Source organism: Buteo buteo, chromosome 24 (genome assembly GCF_964188355.1).
Source record: "Buteo buteo chromosome 24, bButBut1.hap1.1, whole genome shotgun sequence".
Lineage (NCBI taxonomy): Eukaryota > Metazoa > Chordata > Aves > Accipitriformes > Accipitridae > Buteo > Buteo buteo.
In genome coordinates, this window is record NC_134194.1 from 5184687 (window position 1) to 5210730 (window position 26044).

The window sequence follows — 26044 nt, forward strand, 5'->3', positions numbered from 1 at the left end:
TTGTAGGCTACAAAGCAATGGAGATTATTGCCATTTTAGTAGGGAATAGAGAGTAGCTTCTCTGCGTGTTGGTTGTGGGTTTTCCCCCTTTCTGAAAGTCTTCCTAGACACGAGCAGAACATTAACTTGCTTATGAGTTTCAACCACTTGAAAAACCCAATCCCCCTTTCCTAGGGTGAATAACGAGGATGTAGCGTTAGAGCTTCATAGAAAATTTCAAGCCAATCTCTCTGACAAACTCAGCAGTGCCTTATTAGGCGAGCTCTCCCCAGCCCACGCAAAGGAGAAGTAAATCATCGTGTTTGAACTACTTAACCCCCCCCCAGCCAAAATATTTCTAGTTGGACCATACATCATTAAGCTCTCAGGAGTTTTGTGATAGAGGTAAGAAAAAGAATGAAAGAAAAAAGAATCCCGCCTATCTCCACTAAATGGTCTGCAGATACCTATGTAAGGGCTTGAATGCCTTTAAACTGGGGAACAGGATATTGGTTTTCAAAGACCCCTTCCAGCCAGAGCTGCACTTCTCTCTGTATAATAGGATTCTTTCTAAAATCCCATTAAAGAGGAGTTTTCTCCCTTCTAGGGCTTTTGTTGTTGTTGTTGTGGTTGTTCATTTCTAAGAATTTTCCTGTAAGGAAGGCACACTACAGTAAAGTTTTACATCCTTGTGATATAGGGGCCTTCGTATTTTTTATTAATTCATTTGACACCTATAGTGCCATTCCCTTATTTCTATATACCTGTGACTGCATTGTTGGGGGTATGTTATCACTCCATATATCTTTTATATATTTTTATATTTATATATTCATTTTACTTGTATTTTTATATATATTCTCACATTTTATACTCCTTGTCCAGCCCTTCTTAGAAAAAACTTTCTGCTACTGATACAGAAATTGTTCCAGGAACTGACCTCCTTTCTTAGCCTGTCTCCCCATCTCTTTTCCTGGGAGAATTCTTGTGCTTAGCTATGGGAAAGGAATGGCAGGGCAGCATCAAAGAGTCAAAAGGAGAGTCTCTAGTTTTAATGCAATATATTCAGATGATGGGTCACATCCTCCACATTTGTTCCATGCTCTCGTTGACTGGATATATTGGCTTCTCCCTATTTTCTCACAGCATGTGCAATACCCTCTTTTCTTGCATGACCTTGGGTCCCTTTGCAGTTAATGCCACCATTTAAAACGATAATGAGAGAAGATGATTACCTGCCACTTATTTTACAAACTACTCAATACTAGGTTCACTTTTGATTACTTTTTAAGTATCATACCCTCCCACCAAAAAACCTGAACCCAAAACACAGCAGCAGGAAGAGGATTAGCATTGGGTCATAATACACTTTCTGTTTCAAAACCATTCTTTCTATTTGAGGGTCTCAAACCTTTTAAGGCTGAAGGGTGACTAAAACTCCCCCCATCTCCAGAAAGAGTAGATTGTTTCACACAACATAAATACATGTGAACTATTGGCAGAATAAAATTAGTACCAATCACACAGCCATCTTACTCCCTTCCTGAATAATTTTTATCACCGTCATGAGAACAGTCATAGTCTGCCATTTACTTTTCTTCCTAGCTTTTTTCTGGGTTGCAGAATATGAACATACAGTATATATAACCTATAAAAGAGTCACTTGCAGTATGAAGTTAACCTTTTAAAGATTCAGTATTTTGATTATTTACCATTCCACCTGTTCCTCTCAGATTACCAAGGCAGCCAAAGAACAGGAGTGACCAGGGAGTCAAACTGAAGAACCATGAAAAGGTCATATTAGAAAATGTATAATGCATTTAGTGTGTATTATTCTGCTGTCTCTTAAAGACTTTATGGGGGATTAAAAACCTCCCTCTTGTGACAGAGCTCATAATGAGAACTGAAAATGTCACAACATAAATTGATTTTATGTTAATGATTGTAGCAAGAATGGGAAAGATTCAAATATTACTTTTTCCACTAAACCTACTGTTGCGACATTGCAGTGTTGTGCTGCTTCATGTTTTCAACATTCACGGCATGTTCGTGCTCAGGCTGAAGGCTGAGCACTCCCCATGTAGGAACAGGCACTCATCTTACCTTGTGCTTCACACACCTGCAAATACAGGATGGAACAAAGCTTCAACGTGTAAATTTAAGGAGGCCAAACCAATAGCTTCATTGCTCTGAGCCTGATCAGTATCACCAGCACAGCTCCTCCTAATTGGACTTGGAGGTGAAGGCCAAGCAAAGCAAAACCAAATTTCCCTCCATGTTGGACTCCCTGGGCAACTTGAATGTTCTATTCCGTTTCCTCTGTTGATGGGCTCTGTATGTTGGTTTCCATACGGTCTTACAGTTGGAGAAAACACAAAATCTTTCGAGTCTCACCTAGACCATGCTGTAGAATAAAATGTAAATGTATACAGTTTGTGTGGGGGCCTGCATTACTTGCATGCTGTTATTACCTGCTCTACTTATTCTGGACTCTGTTCACTTCTGGGAGAAGGAGGGACAGAATGCTGGCACCCTCCTTACATTATTCTGGGGATGAGACTAAAATGTACACAGTAATGTGGATGATCTGAAAGTGAATGTGAATGTGAATGACTTTCAAGTGAACAAGTCAGGCAACTGTTGCAGTGATAGTGCCATGTTTTCCTCTGTCTCTAGAAAGTATTAACTTCAGCAGAATAACCACAAAAACACTTTCACGAGTAGCCTCATGATATTTGTGTAATACCTAGTGGTCAACAGTTTTGAAAAATAGGTTGGTAAAGTAGGGTGGAGTTCAAAGCAACCAGTTGCTCTCTTAAAACTGCTAGTGACTGGGATTTTGCCCTTTTATATTCCCCTCAGAAGGATATCAAAATATATTTTCCAGAAATGGCTCACTAGTGTTTCAGATGTCCCATAGGTATGTAGATAAGAAGGAAAAGATTAATATCACTGTAGCCTAATTCTAAACAAGATATCAAGAAACTTTTCACCAAAGCACTTTCTAACCACTTATTCTGCTAACTTTCTGCAAATTCCTTGAGAATATAGTATAGCCTTGGGTTTATCTGCACATGGAATCATTCTTGAAGGAAGCAGATATGCTTTTTCTTGTCTATAAAGAACTTCATATGTAAACAAGCTCTTAACTGATACTCCACAAGAATTCTGGGAAGACACAGTAAAATAAAACCATAGATTTGCAGAAAAGATTTTTAAAAGGCCAGTAATAAATGACATACTTAAGGAACTGACAGATATCTGCCAGGAGACAAACAAATGGGAACAACAGATAACAGTGAATGGAAGCTTCCTCCAAGATTTGCTGCTTATATGAAAAACTCACAGTATGAAAAAGGGCAAGGTAGGCATTCAGATTTCAGCATTAAATACCCGTTCCTGTTCTCATTTTCCTGAAAGGAAGAAAAAGTTGCCAGAGTTAAAACTTTGGAAGTGAAAAATGTAATTGCTTGATATTACCAATTCAAAAGTCCCATCTTTCCAGTTTTTTTGCCTTACTGTTAGCTACTGGAGCTTTAGGAGTCTAAATTGAAGAGGAAATAGAGAACTTCAGTTGACTGTCTCAAGAACTGTTGACATTATACATAAAGAGGTAGCTGATCGTTTTAATTGGAAAATCAGTGAGAAAATGAGAAGATTTGAGGCACTGTGTGGTGTGGCAATGAAACAGAAGGGAAGTCTGTGTCTCCTCATCCCTCTTATTATATTGTGATGGGTTGACCCTGGCTAAACGCCAGGTGCCCACCAGAGCCGTTCTATCACTCCCCCATCCTCAGCTGGACAGGGGAGAGAAAAATATAACAAAAACTTGCGGGTCGAGATAAGGACAGGAGAGATCATTCACTAATTACCATCACGGGCAAAACAGACTCAGCTTAGGGAAAATTAGCTCAATTTATTACAGATCAGCCAGAGTAAGGTAATGAGAGAATAAAACGAAATCTCAGAACACCTTCCCACCACCCCTCCCTTCTTCCCGGGCACAACTTCACTCCCGGATTTCTCCACCAAACCCCCCCCAGCGGCACAAGGGGGACAGGGATGGGGTTTATGGTCATCACACGTTATTTTCTGCCGCTTCACCTCCTCAGGGTGAGGGCTGATCACACTCTTCCCCCGCTCCAGCGTGGGGTCCCACCCACGGGGTCAGTCCTCCACGAACTTCTCCAACGTGGGCCATTCCCACGGGCTGCAGTTCTTCACGAACTGCTCCAGCATGGGTCCTTTCCACGGTGTGCAGTCCTTCAGGAGCAGACTGCTCCAGCGCGGGTTCCCCACGGGGTCACAAGTCCTGCCAGAAAACCTGCTCCACGGGCTCCTCTCTCCGCAGATCCGCAGGTCCTGCCAGGAACCTGCTCCAGCGCGGGGTTCCCACGGGGTCACAGCCTCCTTCGGGAACCCACCTGCTCCGGCGTGGGGTCCTCCACGGGCTGCAGGTGGAGATCTGCTCCACCGTGGACCTCCCTGGACTGCAGGGGGACAGCCTGCCTCACCAGGGTCTTCACCACGGGCTGCAGGGGAATCTCCGCTCCGGCGCCTGGAGCATCTCCTCCCCCTCCTTCTTCACTGACCTTGGTGTCCGCAGGCTTGTTTCTCTTACATGTTCTCACTCCTCTCTCCCGCGGCTGTTTCTCACTCTCCCAACTTTTTTTCCTTCTTAAAAATGTTATCACAGAGGCGTTACCACTATCACTGATTGGCTCAGCCTTGGCCGGCGGCGGGTCCGTCTCAGAGCCGACTGGTATGGGCTCGCTCTCTCTCGAACACAGGGGAAGCTTCCAGCAGCTTCTTACAGAAGCCACCCCTGTAACCCCCCCCGCTACCAAAACCTTGCCACATAAAACCAATACATTCCACCCCTCGCCTCTGTGTATCACATTTTCAAGAATTATCATTAAAATCTACATTCATCACACAAAATCTTCACTCACATCAACAAAAAGAATTCCCCACACCAAAATCAAAATAATATCATCAAAAAACCAACAAAAAGTGGACAATTTACACACAATCCACCCCTCGTCCCTTCACCACAATTACAACAATAAAAATTCCCCACTTATCAAGCAGCTCTTAACTCTCTAGCTGCGTTCAGTCCATGTTTTGCCCGTTACCTCTCTCAGTTACTATCCTTATCTCAAATTCCTCACACTGCCCGCATTCTCCACCAAAAAGACTGTGATGGGTTGACCCTGGCTAAACGCCAGGTGCCCACCAGAGCCGTTCTATCACTCCCCCATCCTCAGCTGGACAGGGGAGAGAAAAATATAACAAAAACTTGCGGGTCGAGATAAGGACAGGAGAGATCATTCACTAATTACCATCACGGGCAAAACAGACTCAGCTTAGGGAAAATTAGCTCAATTTATTACAGATCAGCCAGAGTAAGGTAATGAGAGAATAAAACGAAATCTCAGAACACCTTCCCACCACCCCTCCCTTCTTCCCGGGCACAACTTCACTCCCGGATTTCTCCACCAAACCCCCCCCAGCGGCACAAGGGGGACAGGGATGGGGTTTATGGTCATCACACGTTATTTTCTGCCGCTTCACCTCCTCAGGGTGAGGGCTGATCACACTCTTCCCCCGCTCCAGCGTGGGGTCCCACCCACGGGGTCAGTCCTCCACGAACTTCTCCAACGTGGGCCATTCCCACGGGCTGCAGTTCTTCACGAACTGCTCCAGCATGGGTCCTTTCCACGGTGTGCAGTCCTTCAGGAGCAGACTGCTCCAGCGCGGGTTCCCCACGGGGTCACAAGTCCTGCCAGAAAACCTGCTCCACGGGCTCCTCTCTCCGCAGATCCGCAGGTCCTGCCAGGAACCTGCTCCAGCGCGGGGTTCCCACGGGGTCACAGCCTCCTTCGGGAACCCACCTGCTCCGGCGTGGGGTCCTCCACGGGCTGCAGGTGGAGATCTGCTCCACCGTGGACCTCCCTGGACTGCAGGGGGACAGCCTGCCTCACCAGGGTCTTCACCACGGGCTGCAGGGGAATCTCCGCTCCGGCGCCTGGAGCATCTCCTCCCCCTCCTTCTTCACTGACCTTGGTGTCCGCAGGCTTGTTTCTCTTACATGTTCTCACTCCTCTCTCCCGCGGCTGTTTCTCACTCTCCCAACTTTTTTTCCTTCTTAAAAATGTTATCACAGAGGCGTTACCACTATCACTGATTGGCTCAGCCTTGGCCGGCGGCGGGTCCGTCTCAGAGCCGACTGGTATGGGCTCGCTCTCTCTCGAACACAGGGGAAGCTTCCAGCAGCTTCTTACAGAAGCCACCCCTGTAACCCCCCCCGCTACCAAAACCTTGCCACATAAAACCAATACATTCCACCCCTCGCCTCTGTGTATCACATTTTCAAGAATTATCATTAAAATCTACATTCATCACACAAAATCTTCACTCACATCAACAAAAAGAATTCCCCACACCAAAATCAAAATAATATCATCAAAAAACCAACAAAAAGTGGACAATTTACACACAATCCACCCCTCGTCCCTTCACCACAATTACAACAATAAAAATTCCCCACTTATCAAGCAGCTCTTAACTCTCTAGCTGCGTTCAGTCCATGTTTTGCCCGTTACCTCTCTCAGTTACTATCCTTATCTCAAATTCCTCACACTGCCCGCATTCTCCACCAAAAAGACTGTGATGGGTTGACCCTGGCTAAACGCCAGGTGCCCACCAGAGCCGTTCTATCACTCCCCCATCCTCAGCTGGACAGGGGAGAGAAAAATATAACAAAAACTTGCGGGTCGAGATAAGGACAGGAGAGATCATTCACTAATTACCATCACGGGCAAAACAGACTCAGCTTAGGGAAAATTAGCTCAATTTATTACAGATCAGCCAGAGTAAGGTAATGAGAGAATAAAACGAAATCTCAGAACACCTTCCCACCACCCCTCCCTTCTTCCCGGGCACAACTTCACTCCCGGATTTCTCCACCAAACCCCCCCCAGCGGCACAAGGGGGACAGGGATGGGGTTTATGGTCATCACACGTTATTTTCTGCCGCTTCACCTCCTCAGGGTGAGGGCTGATCACACTCTTCCCCCGCTCCAGCGTGGGGTCCCACCCACGGGGTCAGTCCTCCACGAACTTCTCCAACGTGGGCCATTCCCACGGGCTGCAGTTCTTCACGAACTGCTCCAGCATGGGTCCTTTCCACGGTGTGCAGTCCTTCAGGAGCAGACTGCTCCAGCGCGGGTCCCCCACGGGGTCACAAGTCCTGCCAGAAAACCTGCTCCACGGGCTCCTCTCTCCGCAGATCCGCAGGTCCTGCCAGGAACCTGCTCCAGCGCGGGGTTCCCACGGGGTCACAGCCTCCTTCGGGAACCCACCTGCTCCGGCGTGGGGTCCTCCACGGGCTGCAGGTGGAGATCTGCTCCACCGTGGACCTCCCTGGACTGCAGGGGGACAGCCTGCCTCACCAGGGTCTTCACCACGGGCTGCAGGGGAATCTCCGCTCCGGCGCCTGGAGCATCTCCTCCCCCTCCTTCTTCACTGACCTTGGTGTCCGCAGGCTTGTTTCTCTTACATGTTCTCACTCCTCTCTCCCGCGGCTGTTTCTCACTCTCCCAACTTTTTTTCCTTCTTAAAAATGTTATCACAGAGGCGTTACCACTATCACTGATTGGCTCAGCCTTGGCCGGCGGCGGGTCCGTCTCAGAGCCGACTGGTATGGGCTCGCTCTCTCTCGAACACAGGGGAAGCTTCCAGCAGCTTCTTACAGAAGCCACCCCTGTAACCCCCCCCGCTACCAAAACCTTGCCACATAAAACCAATACATATATCTTCCTTCCTAAGCTGTGCTCCTGTCCTGCAGTATACCTCAGTCTCTTTTTCCCCTCCATCACCCCTCGGCTGGCATACACGCACTCTCCGTATCGGCATCCTGCTCCGTCCTCACTCCCCAGCTCATACGCTGCTACCCCAGCTGTAGAGCCACCTAGTCTCCTGGCAAAAAGTCATGCTCTTCACATATGCAGAATCTCTCGGAATCTGTCCTGTGCCACCAAAAACTTCAGTTCATATCCAGCGAGCTACCTGAGCACGTACAGATTGGCTCTTTCCTCTCCCCATTCATTTGTTTGCTCCTGACTCTCTTCTCATGAGCACAAGACTTCATAACCTGATTCTCTCTAGAAAATGCTTCTCTTCTGTATATGAGTTACTCCAGTTCTTCAGCCCTGATCTTTCATCCTATTTATATAATCTTCATTGTTTTTTATTCCTCATCTGAACTACATAAATAACTTGAGGAAAAGATCATATAATAAATATTATTCACTTTATTATAAATATTCACAGGTAAATCTGTGAAGGATACTCTGCAGTATGAGCTAATGTTCTTTTCAGAATGGAGGCATGCCCATTAAGTAAAAACTTATTGCATAGCTTCAGCTTAAAACCTGGTGCAATTTTATCTGATATTCCTCTATTTTAATTCAAGAATTTGCTTGCATGTGTAAAGTCATTTCAATTAGTTTCTTCCCATTATCTCTACAGCCCTGTGAGTAATTGCTGCTGTCTGTGAAAGAGTATGTGTTAATATTTTGTTAGACAACTTTGTAACAGATGACTTTTTACTCTGATTTTCACAGACTGATAAACGTGATAAAGGGCAACTTTTCCAAAAAGGCTAGTCTCTTTGAACTTGCAAGCCCATGTGAAAAGTAAACAGCATTCTTGATTTATAATATTCCATGTGGAACATATTGTGATTTGACTCCTAACGATGATGAAATATTGCCATTAATACACGAGGAAAATAGCCAGAAATTTTATTTCAAATCAGAGCAAACAGAAGATCTGCCCACATCATGACATTTGATGCCAGGCTTATTTTCACCTAATTAAATTTGTTTCAATGAATGGCAAATTAAAAAATTACAAATATAACGTTTTGATTTAAACCTGTGACCTTCATTCCCAGAAAATCTCTGTATTTTTCCATTAAGAAGTTTTTACTCTGGATGGAAGAAAGTGGATTAATATGCCACCAGTCAGCAATCTGTGCATATAGATCCCTTCAGCTTGTAATTGTTATTAAAGTGGTTCACTGCACTCTGCATAAAGTGTTAAGTCTCTTGGTCAGCAAGTACATAGACCTCTGTTTATTCTGAGAAACTTGTGAACTACTGTAATTTATTTCAGATTTATAGTTTCACCATCTTTAAATTGATGTAGTTTTTTACAAGGAAATGAACAGCTTTTTTTTTTTTTTTTTTTCCAACAAACCACTACAATTTAATGCTTATAGGATTTATCTGCCTGTGGATCAGCAGCATAACAATTTTAATTACACCTACCACACTTCACTGAATTCTCTCATTCTGTAGCAAAGTCTTATCACAGTAAAGGTCCATGAGATGTGTTGAGCTCTGCTAAGCCCTAAGTCACAAGGTTTGCATTCTCATCATTAAAAAAAAAAAAAAAGCCAATCATTTACCCTTCTGTCTTAGAGGGAAGTGATAGTTACTATTATATAGAGAATTAATGGAAAATACAAACTACTAAGGGCCTCTGTGGTTAAGAAATCAAGTGCAAAACCTTCTAAGAAAATATGATTAGAGAAAAAGGAAGGAAGTGTTGAAGCAGGTCAGGAACACTATATCAAAATAATTATTGTCAGTTGTTCATTATGTATTAATACATGGCTAAGTGGGTTTTACTACTTTCTTTACAGTGCAAATATAGTTCTCTGGTAGTAAGGCTTTGTATCAGACCACTCATACTTAACTGCAGTGTTTTCTGAATATATAGATATTAATTCATTGCAGCTGCCTTTATTGATGTATGTAAGAGGCAAGGAAACTAATGAAAGGAGGTCACGTCCAATAGCAAAGACCTGCAAGTGCTTCTGCACGTGTTGTCCCCATGTCTTGTTAAATACAGAAGTGCTGTTTTCTCACAGCAATCACAGAGGGGGGAGAAGGCTTCAACATCTATACTTCAATGGCTTCAACACAGTTTTCCCAATTTCAGAATAAACAAACCCACAGAGAGGAATTACCTGCATCAAGAACTATTTTCCTTTATTGCAGTGAGATATATTGGAGGGATTTTTAACAAAGGCTATACAACCTGTTTGCCAAACTCCCTTTCGTAACTCTTGAGCGTATAAGTCAACTCAAACAGTAGTAGAGGTCGTGATTCCTATCTGGTTTGGGACAAAATTGAGAGATGGGCAGAAAAGAGAGACCCAAGAGAAAGGCTCAGCAGTTCCCTGGGCTGCTTGGCTGTTACAGGTCATGCAGACAGCAGGGAAGTCCCCACATCTGCTCCTTGGAGATTTAGTTTTGTGGGAAAGGAAATATTTCAGGGGGAGTTTGGGGATGGCTTTGGCACGTGTGGTGTTGGAGAGTTACATGGGCTTAAGCTGTTGGGACATAGCAAACACATCTGAAGCAAAGCAGGCTTTGTTAGTTCTGTTACTTAGAGCACTATTTATTTTCTTATTTTTATATATAACTATTGACTGATGGTTGTAGTTTGTCTTTCCATTGGAAGAGTAGAAATACATGTACAATAGAGGAATGAGGAGGTAACTTCAAGGAGTTCTTAGGAAGATTTAGTTAGTGATTTTGGTTTGAAGTGCATCTGTAAGTGACTGGAGAGAAGACAATCTGAAACAGAGATCTTAATCGATGTGCTGTCATCTACCGTTCTGTGCTCCTTGGCATATCTTGTAACGTCTCCAAAGTTTGACAGCAGAAGTAGTACAGCACAGTAGTACAGTACTTTTCGAAGTAGAGATGGGCCAAGCACAGATGGCTGAATTGCATCCTGTACAGCCTCTCAGTTAAACAAATATGGAATAATTTCACCGATACCACTAGTTTTTTTCCAGATTTACAGTGAAGTAAATCATGCCGTGAATTTTGGATTTTTTTTCTTTACCTCCTTATCATCCATCCCAATTAGTGGGTTTTCTTTCTGACACTGTGCCAAATTGTTGTCTTCATTTTTCTTATCCTTTGCAAAATATATGTTGTACATCTGGAAGGGTTTATATAGTTCTCTATTTTAAGATAGCTTTCTTCTAACGATTTACTTGCTTAAGATAGTAAGGGAGTCAGTTATTTGCTATGCCCGTTTCAGGTAAGCAGAATAAAAAGATGGTTTCTGAGCAAAAAGTTTACAACCTACAGAAAGCAAAGAGAAGAAACAATGCTGGCAATGCTAATTAAAAATGTGACAATACAGGTCAGCAGTGTGGGCAGTCTTTCAGACAGTGCCTCAGAGCCTAATTATTATGCATGTGTCTGGGTTTGTGTAGGCATCATGTTAAAGTTGCGCTTTCAGAAGTATTTGCAGGTGTTTACAGAGAGTTTCTGACAGGTATGACAAGAAAAGCTCAGGATACTTTTTCAAAATTTAGTAACTGGGTAATAATGGCTGTCATTGTTAACAGAGAGAAGTCAGTGATGGCTTTGTAGAGGTATGATTAGAAGTAAAATAGAAACTGAAAGGTCTTGAAACAGACTTACAGCTTATGTGTGATGCAGTGGGGACTGGGAGGCTGATGGAAAAATACAGGCAGCAGAGGATAGCATGGTCAGCAGGAAGAGCTGGACTGCATTATCTTTGCAAAATTATCTTTGCAGAAGCTTTTTGAAAGGATATGAAGAGGAGATGGTGGGACTCAGTAAGGCCAAAGGAAATGGCGTGAGAATAGTCAGGAGGAAAGCTGATGAAAGCTGCTTACATGTGAGAATGGATTGGAAAAGACATGTTTTAAACTGTCGTTTACTGACTTTGCAAAAAATTTAAGCAGAGCTGAAGTTTGAGATAGTGCCGGGAAAGGCTACAGCCCCACTTCAAGGTAACAGAGGGTTGAAGAAGATCAATGAAGGGGTTTGAGTGCAAGAGAGGAATGATGAGGAGATCAGTTCTGCCTGTGGGGATCTTAAGCTGACAAGTTGGCATTTGTGAAGAGATGTATGAAACATGGACAAAAATTTCAATTTGATGGGAAAAAAAGTCAATCCATCAGTCTTTCACATGCGTGTGTTGGAAACTGAACTGAGTTTGTGTTTGTGGAGGACAAAAGAGGAGTGGGGACAGAGGACCTCTCCCAGATTGCTGCAGAGAGCACGAATGGGACAGGTAGAAGACAGGCAGAAAAACGTGGGAGGCAGAGCCATGGGAGAACAAGATTCTTGAGAAAACTGCATTGAAGGTAGCTGAGAGTTGAAGAAATAGAGAAAGAGCAGGTGGCATCAACGTTAGCCAGATACAGGCCACTTGAAATGAATGAATTTGGCTTTACTGATGTGCAGAAAGTGGACGCTGGGTTGGAGAGGAAATCCTGGTGGTGCTTTGGGATGGGACCCAAGGCACTGGGCAGGGAGTGCAGTGAGTGTCCAGACAGTGGGGAGGTCACTGGGGTTTATGATAGAACTGTAGTAAGTAATGAAAAATGATTTCATATTTTAAAAGAGAGAAGTCATAGCGATCCTTATAGTAGAGAGCTTTTATTCAACAGAGTTTTACAAATTTGTTCTGATGCCAGGGACAATGACATAATTGGGAATATCTGTAGCATTTGCCCAGGCAACACCAGTTAACAAAAGATACATTTTTTTAATTGAGTAAAATATACCAAACTGTTTGAAAGTGAACTGATGGTGAAAGCAAGGGGAAAGAAAAGCGGGTATCATTTTCATTTTCTAAACAAGTAGAATAATGATCTTTAGAATTCAACACAGCAGCTATTGAATTTTTTATTCCGAGATACCATAAAAGATGCAGATGTACAACAAACACAACTCCCACAAAAGCAACTGGGTGAAAAAGGCTCACTGAGACGTGGCTAACTGAATTTCCTCTTACAGAAAAAGTGATTGGCAGATCAACAGCCAAAAAATCCAGCTCTTGAAAAATCGGTGAATGTTCAGCAACAACTATACTGCAGATCTCAGTTCATCTCTATGAGTGCTTCTTCCCCTCATAGGAGTTCAAGAATGACATTATTAATCTTTCTTGACCTTTACGTTTATTTCCTAGCATATGGATTTACTTACTTTTGAGAATTCTAAGTTACTCTACATGTGTACATATTCCATCATACTGTATATACAATGTAATGTGTAGAGAATTGATATATATCCTTTTTCCTTTTGCTTCTTTTAAAAAGTGTAAGAGGGTACTGAAAGGGGAAAACAATCATTTCTTGTTCGAAAGCAGGTCAGCTCAGGAACCGTGCAACCAATTTGTAAGCTGCGAGACACTGCTAGACATAAGGTTCCCCCTCCACGACCCTACCAGCCGTTCTCTGTTCCCTGTCTTATTGTGCCCTGATGTTGGCTCATATAACACATCTCTCATGTCTGCAGTAAATCCCCAAAAAAGTCAGTTCTTTTTATTGGGCTCTTGCTTGCTGGCTCACAAAGGTTAGCACAGGCTACCCCAGCACCGAACTTACTCCCCACTAAGTACTTAATTGCGGTAAGTTATGTTGCCTCCACGCTTAGAGCTGTGTCCTGGTGACTGATGATACATCACCTCCACCTCTGTAGTATCTTTAAAAAATTCTTCAGACTAATGCTTTGTGCTGCTACCTTGTGACTCTTCGCTGTAAATACACCAGTGCCTGAGTTCGCATCTCCTGGCTTTCCCGTTCAGCATACCTCTGGTGTCAGAAAATATATAGGCTTGTTTTCATGAAATATGGGTGCTTGAGATTTTTTTTTTTTAATTACTTATGAAATTCTGTTACACAGTAAAAAAGCCTTGTAGGTCGAGTTAACATTCTCACTTTATAATTTTGACAGTGCAATACAGTACAATTGAATTCCTCAGGTTTCTCTGCTTTTCTGTTACAGAGATTTTGAGGGTCTCAGTTAAATCATCCTATTTGCAGACTGATTACTGGGAGGGAATGTATAATTCTAAGTTTAAAATATCTTGCTGGGAACAGATTTTAATTTTATTTTTTTTTTATGGAGTCCTGTGGAAATATTATATCCTATTCAACTATATGTTTTCAAAATGTTTTATATTTTCGTCTGTGTTTAACGAAGCATGTAAAATATTCCTCACTTTTTGCACTTTAGAAATCTGTAGAAATAATTTCTTTTCCTACTTTTTGTCAGATAATTTCTTCAGGAATACAAAGAAGGACTGAGGATTTGGTTTACTTTTCCAAAAGAAAAGCTGAGCATGAACTCTTTCATGCATGAGCTGTTTTTTCCTACGTTTGTATAGCATTTAGCATGATGGGTTAGTTAGAGGTAGCACCTTCTCAACTATGCAGCACTGGGATTTAGAAATTTGGCGAGGGTTCAAAGTCTCTAGGGGACCAGTCTGGCGGGACAGACTGCACCAGAACTGCTTGCTTTCTAATTCAGCACAGTGCTGTTTCATTGCTGCTTTCTAGGAAATAAAATGGTATTTTGCGGGAGCCCCTGTGTGCCGAGTTCCTCGCAAGGCTTCTGGGTGCCGGATCTGGAGCACTCAGGGCATTTCCCTGCCAGCTCAGCCCCAGCTCCTCAGCCCTCAGGGACAAGCGAGATTTCGAAACTCTTTCTGTGCCTCTGGCTCGGGTGAGATGCTCTCTGCCCGGGGTGTGTGCAGGTACTTTGAGTCAGGAGCACGAGCATCTGACCTTAGGGCTTGGACACTTTTCCAGGAGCCATTGAACTAAAATTTGGATGATTTAACACCCGACTTGGGGACACCAAAGTACTTACCATGCTGAAGGTCACATTCGATCACTCTAGTCATGATGGATATGAGAGCAGAAGACAGCTCGGGGGAAATCTTCTTTATTTTTATGAGACACCCTAGGATCCCACCATGCTTGTGGTATATATAGATAAATGTGTACTGCAGGGAATTGGTTCTTTTCTTCATGTCTTGTTTAGTAGAAAATAAAAAGGATCTATACACCCTATGAAGAAATCCAAGGCGTATTCGCCTGGAGAGCTGCAAACACTGCTTTCTTTGGCGCTGGGTGAAAAAGGGACAGGAAGGAAAGAAAGGAGGAGGAGGAGAAGTATTTAATCCTGATGTTTGACACTGCTTAGATAAATACTTCTAGATTAGCTATCAAACCATTAACTACTACACTCAGTTGTGGTCTGCTGCTACATACACTGTTTCGTTTGAACTTTCATGTTTTCTCTGAAGAACTGATTATGTTTGGATACCAATCAAAATTACATTTTCTGTAACAGGACACTTGTTTTCTTATCTCTTTTTCTACAAGCTATTGTTTTTCAATGAAACCAAAACCAGCAAAGGTCAGGATTTATGCAATAACATTAGCTGTGAGTACAAAGAGGGAGCTGGAATAGAAGCTGGAAGCCAGCCATTAACCATGGCAAGCTCTCTTCTTTCTTCTCACAATGTATCACTTGTTCATGAAAGAATATTAACACCCTCTATAGATACCCTCTCTACATAGACTGTTGGAAATGTGTAATGTTGTTCTTAATAACAGTATTCCATTATTTTCTATCTCACAGTTGTCAATAAATCATTTGTTAAATGAATCAAGCCTTGTGAACTTGTACTGACAAGATTGATTTCTGCGTGACATTTCTTTAGGAAATGAATTAAATCTTAGAAAGAAAAATGTGTGCGCAGTGGCAAAGTGTACTTTCACCGAGAGGGTATTTATGATGAATAGAAGGAAGATAGAGTACACATGCTTCAAAGAACACATTCTTGTAATGATGCACAGTACTAATATGATCTGAAGTAAAGATGGTAAGATCAGAAGCTTTCAATGCAGAATGATTACCATTTCCTTTGAAAGCATTATTTACTATAAATTCCTGAGATACTTTTAGAAATACATTGAGTTCTTCCATTGTAATTTACATAAGTCCTTATTTGTTTGTCTCTTCTCGGTATCCGTCAAAATAATTGGGCTTTCAGCAGGGCTTTTTGCAGGCAGGTGGATATGAATCCAAGGGTGATTTTTTGTCTTTACTTCTTGCCTTTACAACCAAAGGAGGCTCCTCTTGCATTATTACTTCTATGGGGGTAGCTCTGTGATTCTGCCTGCTGTGCAAAAGAGTGAATGTGTGTGTCCTTCACCAGTTGTTGCATAGATTCTTAAATCCAATCTCCTGTTGCTGTCAGTGAAGGTTTCAGGAAGAAAAAAAGAAAAAAAAATCCCAGTGACTTCTCTAAGATTTTCTTAACATTATAAGTGCATTTCTCTTGTGTTTAGTTACTTAGAGCTATAGCAAGTGAACAAAACATTTTCAAAAACTGATGTTTGTAAAAATATATGAGAACTTTACACTTGAAAAAAGTGTAAATTTTCATTTCTCACACTGGAAGGCTTTGTAGTGTTCTTATGTGGGAACAGGGTGGAGAAATGCCTGTTACAAGAGCACAACCCCACTGTCTTGACTGCAATAGCTTAGTTTGAAAATGTTGGGTTGACTTCCAAACCCATTTTGCAACCAATTAGCCAAGAAAATACTATGCAGTGAGCTGAAATCTACACTATTCTAATTTATGTGAGTGTAAATCTCAACTAGTCCACTTGATCTATTTATAATGTAATTCTTTCTATGCACCTTCACCATGGAATAAAAGAAATACTGTGTTTTGCAGAACAGTCCTGATCAAACAGTAATCAAACTGTGTGAAGTACCAGCAGATCATTCATGTCTGCTTTCTTCCACAGAGTTTAGCCAAGTTTAAAGCAAATACTTCCACTTACTAATAATGTCGATATTTAAATAGCTGTGTTTGAACGGTTGAAGTGTATCAGCAGATTTTTTTCTCAGATCCTTGGTTGGCTTGTGTTGTGTTTGGTTGATGAAATACACATCAGCATTTCTGCTAAAAGGGAATGCCTAATACAAGTCTGTATGACTGTAGGTAATTTTTGGTCTAATGGATTAGACTGTAATTTACAGCCCTGGGACAGGAGACACACCCTGAAACTTCCTTCACAAGTCGACAACATATTACCCTTTTTTTCACTTCTTCCCTCCCTCCCCACCGAAGCGAGCCAACCTCCATCATCACTGATGAGTCAACATCTTCTCCCCAAACTCCTTCAAAGCATTTTACTCTCACACCTATTTATTGGGGGAAAATTTGGTACATTAGTCTCTCAGTATGACTGCTTTTCTAGATAAACAGCAAAAAGAACCCTCTCAAACTCCATTACTATAAATATTTATATTAACAGTCCTAAACATATTTGTACAAATCTTTTGCATGCTCATTATTGGTCATCATCTCTTGCCTAGAAACAAGGAATAAAGTGACTTCTACCTCCCTAGATAAAAACCAATCCCTTGTGCCCAAGCCATTTGTAAATACACGCTGAAAACAAGGACTTGATAGCCCCAGCAGTGCAGGACTGCCTCTGTTAGCCAGAAGTAAATGATAAATGAAGAAAGATAAAGAAAGCAATCTTTGTTATTTAGTACAGGACATAATTGTTGTGTTTTACTTAGGCAGTTTTCAGAAACAAAATGGATAGTTTGGCATCACTGTTAAAATATTTATACCAGTTAGTGGCCTCAGCCCCCACAGATTACTCTGCAGAACACTGTTCAGTTAATGCCCATTACAAGTGCTGTGTACCTGCTCAAGTGTTTCTTTTCCACATGAAAGATTATCACTAGAATCAAGGGAACCATTAAAGCTTCCTCAAATCAAATTATTCAGAATAATTGGCCTAACTGGTAACTTTATCCAGCTTCACATATAGGTTTTTATCATTAATTAATATTACTCATACATAGTTTTACGTAGTTTTACTCATTTGGATTTACTCATCGAAATTTAACATCAATACTCTAAGCCATTCCACGGATTACTTTTTAAAGAAGAGTTGATTATCAAATTTACTGAATCCTTTCGGGATGAAACTCATCAACCAAACTGCGATCCTCTGTTAGCCCCACAAAAATCAAACCACCCAATTCTGCCATTGGCTACCTTGTGTCCACATTGGCTAGCAGAGGGCTGAGATTTGGGATGCTATCGTCCTGAAGGATAACTGTGAGTATAGTGTCTGACTCTTGCTATTAGAAAAGTAGAATTATACTAAGTGTGTAGATTTGTGGATACAAGCTATGATCAGTCATAGCACATGTAGTAGGAAATAATTTTTAATCATTTGCAATGACACACACAAAAGAGCTTGCTGGTTATTAGCTTACAAGAAAATAATGGTACTTCGTTCCTTTAAGGTAATGACTGCTTTTTCTGAAAATGACAGGCATAGCAAATATTGTACTAAAGGCCTGTAAGCCTACAGATATTTTAGTGTCCTGCTTTTAATGTCCAAAAACTTGGGGGGGGGGGGGGGGGGGGAAGAGGGGGAATGGGAAAAGTACATTCCAGCTCTGCAGTGAATTAAAAAAATAGTAAAATTAAAAGGGCGAGAGTGTGAAAACATATCCTTGCATCTTTAAGGAGCATCAAAGGAATAATGAAATCTAAAATGCACAAGGCTACTATTGGAGGGAGACTGAAAGATATATTCAAAAAGTTTTTCAGCGTACTGCACCTGGAGAAATCAGACTCAACTTTTAGTTGCACCCAAGTAAATTCAGAACCTTGGAAAAGCAGAATCAGGCCCATAGTCTAATTTTAATAGTATGGTCTAAATATACTGAAATGTGGGGTGTGAACTGGACAGCCTGATAAATGAAAAAAGTCTAGATAAAATACCGGTTTAACTGAAGGATGAATTTCTGTAGATACCTCTGTACAGTGTAAGAGAAACCTGCCAGAAGCATGGCCTCGCTGTTCCCAAATAAAAAGCTGCCACTGGAAAGCTGCTGGTGTTTGCACAACATAAAATTTTATCTGGAGCTCCGAATCCTCAGTCCTATAGGATGCCTTGCTGGACCTTCTACAAAATTTGTTAATCACAAACACTTGGAGAGCATTGATCCACGGCTGCTCTGATTAAATAATTATTCTGAAGACCACTTATGAGGGCTGACAGGTGATGGGTCTGAAAGAACCGCACTAGATCTACATTCAAATGAGTGCCGCTGGCCCCCTCCCACAACATTGCTCTTTCCTTCCCTGTTCTTTCAGCAGGTACAGTTCCAGCTATTTAATTTTCTGCAGAATGAGTAAAGTTTAAATTAGATTCAGATTGTTTTCACTTTGGCTTAAGCTGTCAGCAAGTAAACATCTAGGCCTGGGAAAGGGGGTCTACTTCCCAGCCAGCCTTTCCTCCTTTTCTCTGCTTTTTTACTCACAGACTTGTGCTTTGGGGAGATGATAATAATTGCTTCTACAAAAGCTTACAACTACCCTACAATACACCCTGTCAGCCTGGCCGTTTTCAAAGCTCTCTCAGCCACAGTTCCAAATCTGTCATTTTAAAAAAAAAAAAAACAAATTCTTTTCACACAAGCCATTTTTATCCTTTTCAGAATTGCTCAGCTTATGGTCTTCATAATACCACAGGATGGTTTTGATCTTACTTGCTGCCTTTTTTTTTTTTTTTGGATGTTAAATAATTTAATAGTGCAAATATTTTTAAAAAATCGGGACGTTTTCAATAAATCATATCCCTGAATACACAAAACTCAATCCTCCCTCTAAAAGACTTTAAAAATACACAAATGCGCATGAAGGACTGAGAAAAGAATTGACATTTCTTTAAATGATTTTTCAAAATACGCATTAGTAGGGGATTTTCGCAACTCCATTCCATACTTTTTGAAGTTATTGATTCCCACAGTGTCTAAGTGGCCAGGTGCTCATTAGTATGTTCATCTCATACTTTTCTTTATACTGTTAAATGAAGTTATGTAGCTATAGGAGGTACATGTCACAGTAGGTAAACAACAGACAGTGCATCTTTTGAGTCTTTTTTTATCTACAGCCTTCCCTGACACTCAGCTCGGCTTAGCTATCCTCTTTTTAATCCTGGAGAAATTTGCTTTGTGCTTTAGCAACACCCCAGCTCTTCAGTTCAGAAGCAGAGGCCATAATGGCTGAAACATCAGTGCCTACCTCAGCCAAAAAACCCAAAGCTTGTTAAAAATTAAGCCGCTCCACCACTTTGCCAGTGTAAATCCCAGCAAGTTCCTGAGCACCGGTTTTGTAAGGGAAGAGGTTCTTCCTCATTTCACACCCAGTGAAGGTCCCATCATTTGGGGAGTTTCCACAGTCCCTGTTGCTCACACCGCAGGAGACAGTTGTCTCACCAGAAGCTTGTGAAGCACCTCCAGGGAGAAGTATATTTCTAAGTGCCTTCGTTAATGTGATGCATCTGAGTGTCGATGAACCCACCCAGACAAGTGTGTTTGCTGATGCACCGATTGCCGTTCATTCCTGTGAAGTTAATGGCACTGCACCGGTGTAAAACTGGTTCCAATAAAATCCTATTCAGATCTTAAATGCATTCAAATTTGATTCTCAAAATACGTTGCATTTCCTGACTAAAATTACTCCTTCACTTGAGTGTTTCCTATTGCCCTGAATGCTGCATTATTATGCCATATTCCCTGGCGGGATTTATGCATTTCTTGATTTTGCAAGGTGCAGTAGTGCAGAGATAGTTCTGATTTCCTTCCAGGGGATCTTTGCAATCCACTGGGGAGCTGTGTTGTCTCATTTGCACTTTCTTATTGAATTTCAATCAGTTTTCCCAACAATTTGCTGGAAGAATTCCTGTGGGACGTCTTCAAATGCTTCTAGCTCCATGCTGTCCAACAACTCCTTATTTTCTCTTCTAGGGTTGTCTGTGTTTTCTCATTTAGGAATAATTCACCACATGACAACATTTTACATTAATGAAGCCCTGGTGGTATCAGATGTGATAACATTCAGTGGGGAACACAGAAAATAAGAACAGGGATATACACAGTATAAAATAAAAATCAGCTGATGTGCAAAAAAGTTAATGAGGGGGAAAAATAGTTTCTGCTAGCATATGCTGACTCACGAGTATCTCTCTCTCCATCCTGCTCAGGCATGGGCAAATTGGATTTATCTATCACTTTTCAAGGGTTCCTGAGGAAGCGAATAAAGATGGTGGACTCTGGTACAAATGAAGTGAATCTACTCAATTGCTTCCTCCTTTTTTTTGTATGATAGAGTACCAATTCCTGGCAAAAAGGAGTCTTTCTAATAAATTCCTGGGTCCCTCTTGCAGCTTTTAGGCAGTATCCTAAATCACAGCAGGGACCCTGAGAAGGATGTGGGGTAGTTCTTTTTCCTATGGGAAAGCAGATCAGTCATTGTGCTCACCGGCCCTCTGGAAATGCCCTGTGATATATAGGCTGCATAATAAGAGTGCTGCTTTTGCATTTCTGTACAATGTTCTGCAGTTAGTTTCTTCAAGTAGCAGCAGTGATCGTTACCGTAAGGATGGATAGCCCAAACTTTACCTCCAGAATAGGCATCTACCAGTCCAGCACACGCTAGCATTTAGATCTTGCTAGCCATAAAAATAATACCTTTTCTCATTAAAACAAACAAAAAACCCCAATAACCATCTGGGAGCTCATGAATTTTAGATTTGAACAAACTTACGGAGATGGAGTAGTGTCAGAAGAACAGAACTGTGTAAAAGAAGCAGTTTTATCCTATGAACTGCTCAAGAATTCATGCATTTTAAAAGAATGGTATCAAATAATAATGAATATCCCTGTTTACTATGACACTTTACAAAAATGATCTACTTGCATTGGGGTTTTTTTCCTAATTCAGTTTAGATCCATCTGTGATTGCACAAGGAACTGTAAAAATTGGAAGTCTTTTACATTTCATTTCATATATAGCCATATTTTCAACTTAGTTTTTGAGAAGCGTTGCATGTGCTTGTGCTCTAACATTGGCATTCTGTGAAATCATCTTAGGTTTTTACTTTTTTCTCTACATACAATCTTTTAATTTAGATTCTTGGCTGTTGCTTTCCCGCTGTGATTGAACATAAATAGATCTGCCCATTTCTTCTCAAATACTGTCAAATTACTAATTTTACTACCTGAGTTTTGCTCCTTCAAGCTCAAGGCCATTTTCATTATGGAAGCTAGCAGCTGCCCTTATCATCAACAGCTCAAGTTATTTCCAGCAATTGTAATTCAGAACATTTTTACTGAAGATCAGAATCTAAAATTTCTCTCTGTTCAGCTCTAGAAAGTGGAGCAAAACAACCTCCTGGATGTGGAAAAGTTCAGCAGGTTGTCTTAACACTTTCAGCTGTGGCTTTGGAAAGTCTGTAGGAAACAGTTCCATCTAAAGCTCAAGTGTACACACTATGGTAGCCTATACTGTTTGCCCAAAAATAACCATCCCTCAGTTCCCTCATTTTAAGCCCAGTGAGTTTTGTTTCTACTCTTATTCCTCCAGCTTTGCTTATTTATTATTTCAAATGCCTAAGAGTACAATATCTGCTAAGCTGTTAGCAGCAAAGTCAGGTATCTGTGAAGACTTCCCATGGACTGTGAGCTGTGGGTCTGCTTTAAACGCTGCTTTAAAATCAAACCAATGTTCAGTTTTTCTAAGAACTCGGCCCTCTTGTGAAGACTGGCCAGTGCTTGACAAGCCCTGACTACAGCTAACTGGAGTGCCTTCTCCGAGACTCAGCGCAGAAGACGCTGGGTGCATACGTACATCTGCCGAGTCAAGGACGTCTGTTCGCAGTAGGCTCTGTAAAAATCAGAGAGGAAGGAAGGGAGGCAAGAGGAGAGATGATGACTTTACTAAGACTTTTTTCATCCAGAGCACAGTATGAACTTCTGGAAAAGTCCATTCAGTTAGACATTTTTATTTGCTCTGGTTTAGTTTTCAGTTGATACAACTCTCTCTATTCCTCCTTTCAGGTGATATGACAGAATTTGAATGAGAACATTAGGGTGAGCTGCCAAATGAATTTGGGGAGGCTAAGAACCATGCAGGAGATTACATTTTAATTAGTACCTGACATGGCCAAAATGTCACAAGGGACATTACTCCAACAAGCCTTCCTACCGAGTTCTGACAGACCCCCAGCATCATTACAGTTTGACCGTGTTTAAAAGAAGCCTCTGGGCTTCTGAAGCACCTAGCAAAGATGAACTTTGCAGGGCTTTCACAATTAATGCAAGCACAAAAGGAGCTAGTGTTAAGTACTATGAAAGCAGATGTACGCTTTGCCTACAGCTTTAGAGAGTAAGCTTTGTAGCTCTAAATCTTTGTTTATACAGTTCTAGCTGAGCTTTGTGTTTTAAATGTACCATTTTAAGGAAGCTTCAGATCAAAGCCTATTTCGTCTTCCCAATAACTCAGCTGCTCCTGTAATCATCTCAAAGTCGGAACTGCAGGATCTTGGCATCTGCTGCTGTATTTATAAGACAAGGCAAAACAAGTGACAGAAGGATTAGAGGTGGTTATCAGCAAAGGTGTCAACCCTGTGGAAGAATAGCCAATGAATGCCAAAAATGCAGTGCGACAAATACACCTGCGTAGAACTTTGTCATGAAATGTTGGTGACTACAGGAGCAATTTTAAATGAAAGACCTTCATTTATCGAACCAGCAAAGCATGTTTAGAATGCAATACCTTTGCTTATAGTAATAGTAAACAGTCCCTTCCTTTCTACTTCATAAAATTATTGGCATAATACTTCATTTTTTATTATTATAAGAAGTTGTCTGAAGCCTCAATGAAAAGATCAAATTAGAGCATTGCCCCTTCCAAACAAGAACGGTGAAATATTTGTGAAGGTAATTATTGCCACAATTGCATCACCAAAATATCACAGATAAAACACCTGGAGTCATCTACAAGTCACATATACGTGTACGTGTTTAAAAGCATATGCGTGTAGTTGTATTTGAAGTAGAGGGTTAGCACAGCACTGAATTTATCTTGATGTTTACTTACAAATCAGCTCCTGCAGCAGCAGTTTTTAGAACACGCTTTGTATTCTGCATGACTGGGAGCAGACACACTCCCTGAAGCCTGAAAGCTGATACATTTTTTTTTACTTTAGTTTTAAAACCTATTGTGATAATCCACACACATATAGAAACAATTATAGCAGGGTGAAATAAGTTGTTGACTTACCTACAAGAGAGAAAATGTAGTGACGTTTGTCAGAGGAAGCATGATTAAAATTGACACATTTTGTTTTTATGCAAAGAATAATATAAAAGTTAGTACAAAAGATGAGCATTATCTCCTGTCAACTTCCATGCTATGATACCTTTACATCAAACCTTTTTCGATAGTGTTATTACGGTGTTTTTAAATGTGTGTTTTACCATATAACTTTGTCAGGCTAGTCTTCAAAAATACAAAAAGGAGACTTCTTTTTCCTTCTGAATTGTTGAAACTATGCCTGTCCTATTTGTAACTGGAAGAATATAATACCACTATTGGGCAATGTCATGTAGGTTTGTGCTATATCACATTTTAATCAAAACTAAATGGACTTGTCCTCCAGGCTCACAGGACAAATGACTGAACTGCTTGTTACAACTAATATGTCTTACAAATACAGCTGGTTTTCTGCTTGTGAGCCAAGCAGCGCTAGTTTCCATTGATTCATCCACTCCCTCTAGCTGCTCAGGGAACTCCAAGTCTGAAATTTCAGACTATGGATTGAGATGGACTCTCTTGCAACATTTGCCATTTCTTATTCACATTATGTGGCTGGTCACCTCGATCGCAACACATTGGTTCTGCTCCATGGCAGGACATTTGCATCTTTTTAAGCAGGTGACTCAAAATTAGTGACGTGTTCCTAAGCTGAATTCTGTCATGGCAGATTTACTTCATGTGGAAAGGACACTAACCTCAGTAGCTAAATATGCAGGTTTTTAAAGATTCTACTTTATTTCTTTTTTTTTTAAATTTCTCTGCATTTGCAATTTACTTTCCTCTACAGTACAGAAACAGTTCAAACTAGTCCAGCTTTCAGGGAATCTTCACATGCTCCACTTTGGCATTCAGGGAATAGGGAATTTGCTCCTCAATCTCTACCTAAGAGACTATTTAGTATTGTATAACAATAACATGAACCCAAAGAACCAGTCTTTCCACGTGTAATTGGTAGTAATGTAGTAGTATTTGTAAGAATTATTATTACAATAATAACAGTAGTAATGATAAGGCAACAGATAATGCCAGGTAGATGACAGAGAAGTCAAATGACATAAAACGTTACACACACTCTGTGAATCTGGTTGCATAGCTTGCTTATTGTGAAACACAGGGTAATGTATCACTGTAACTTTTTTCTGGACAATATGGACTCCTTGCTTGTCACATAGTACCAGAACGTTATGGCAGCAAGCGAGACATTAACACAGTAATGCAGTAATGTACTTCCGTAGTACTAAGTTTTGTTTAGAGTTAACTGCACTATGAGTTATAAGGCTTGTTTTTTTAGCAGCTGGAGATTTTACAATATTGTTTTGCCAGGCTGGAGTAAAAATGGGATGTGAGAGAACATTCATTATTGATTTAATCTTATGCGTCTACAGGTAAGTTCAGTTTTAATGTTGAATTCTGGCACTGAGCACTTTTGAAAGTCCCCCCTGAAAGAGTGACATTAAATATTTTACTGTCGTGGTTTAAGCCCAGCTGGCAGCTAAGCTCCACACAGCCGCTCGCTCACTCCTCCCCTGGGTGGGACTGTGGAGAGAATCAGAAGGGTCAAAGAAGTGAGAAAACTCAGGGGTTGAGATAAAGACAGTTTAATAGGTAAAGCAAAAGCCACTTGCACAAACCAAGCAAACCAAGGAATTCATTCCCCACTTCCCATGGGCAGGCAGGTGTTCAGCCATCTCCAGGAAAGCCGGGCTCCATCACACATAATGGTGACTTGGGAAGACAAACGCCCTACCTCTGAACGTCCCCCCTTTCTTCTTCTTCCCCCAGCTTTCTACGCTGAGCATGATGTTGTATGCTCTGGAATATCCCTTGGATCAGTTGGGGTCAGCTGTCCCGGCTGTGTCCCCTCCCAACTTCTTGTGCCCCCCCAGCCTGCTCGCTGGTGGGGTGGGGGGAGAAGCAGAAAAGGCCTTGACTGTGTGTCAGCACTGCATAGCAATGACTAAAACATCCCTGTGTTATCAACACTGTTTTCAGCACAAAT

The 26044-nt window shown here is 41.4% G+C and overlaps 1 protein-coding gene across 1 annotated transcript in view; it reads left to right on the top strand.

Moving 5' to 3' along the window:
• SPOCK1 (SPARC (osteonectin), cwcv and kazal like domains proteoglycan 1) overlaps positions 1-26044 on the top strand; it is a 328609-nt gene that overhangs the window by 278756 nt on the left and 23809 nt on the right. The window lies entirely within an intron of this gene.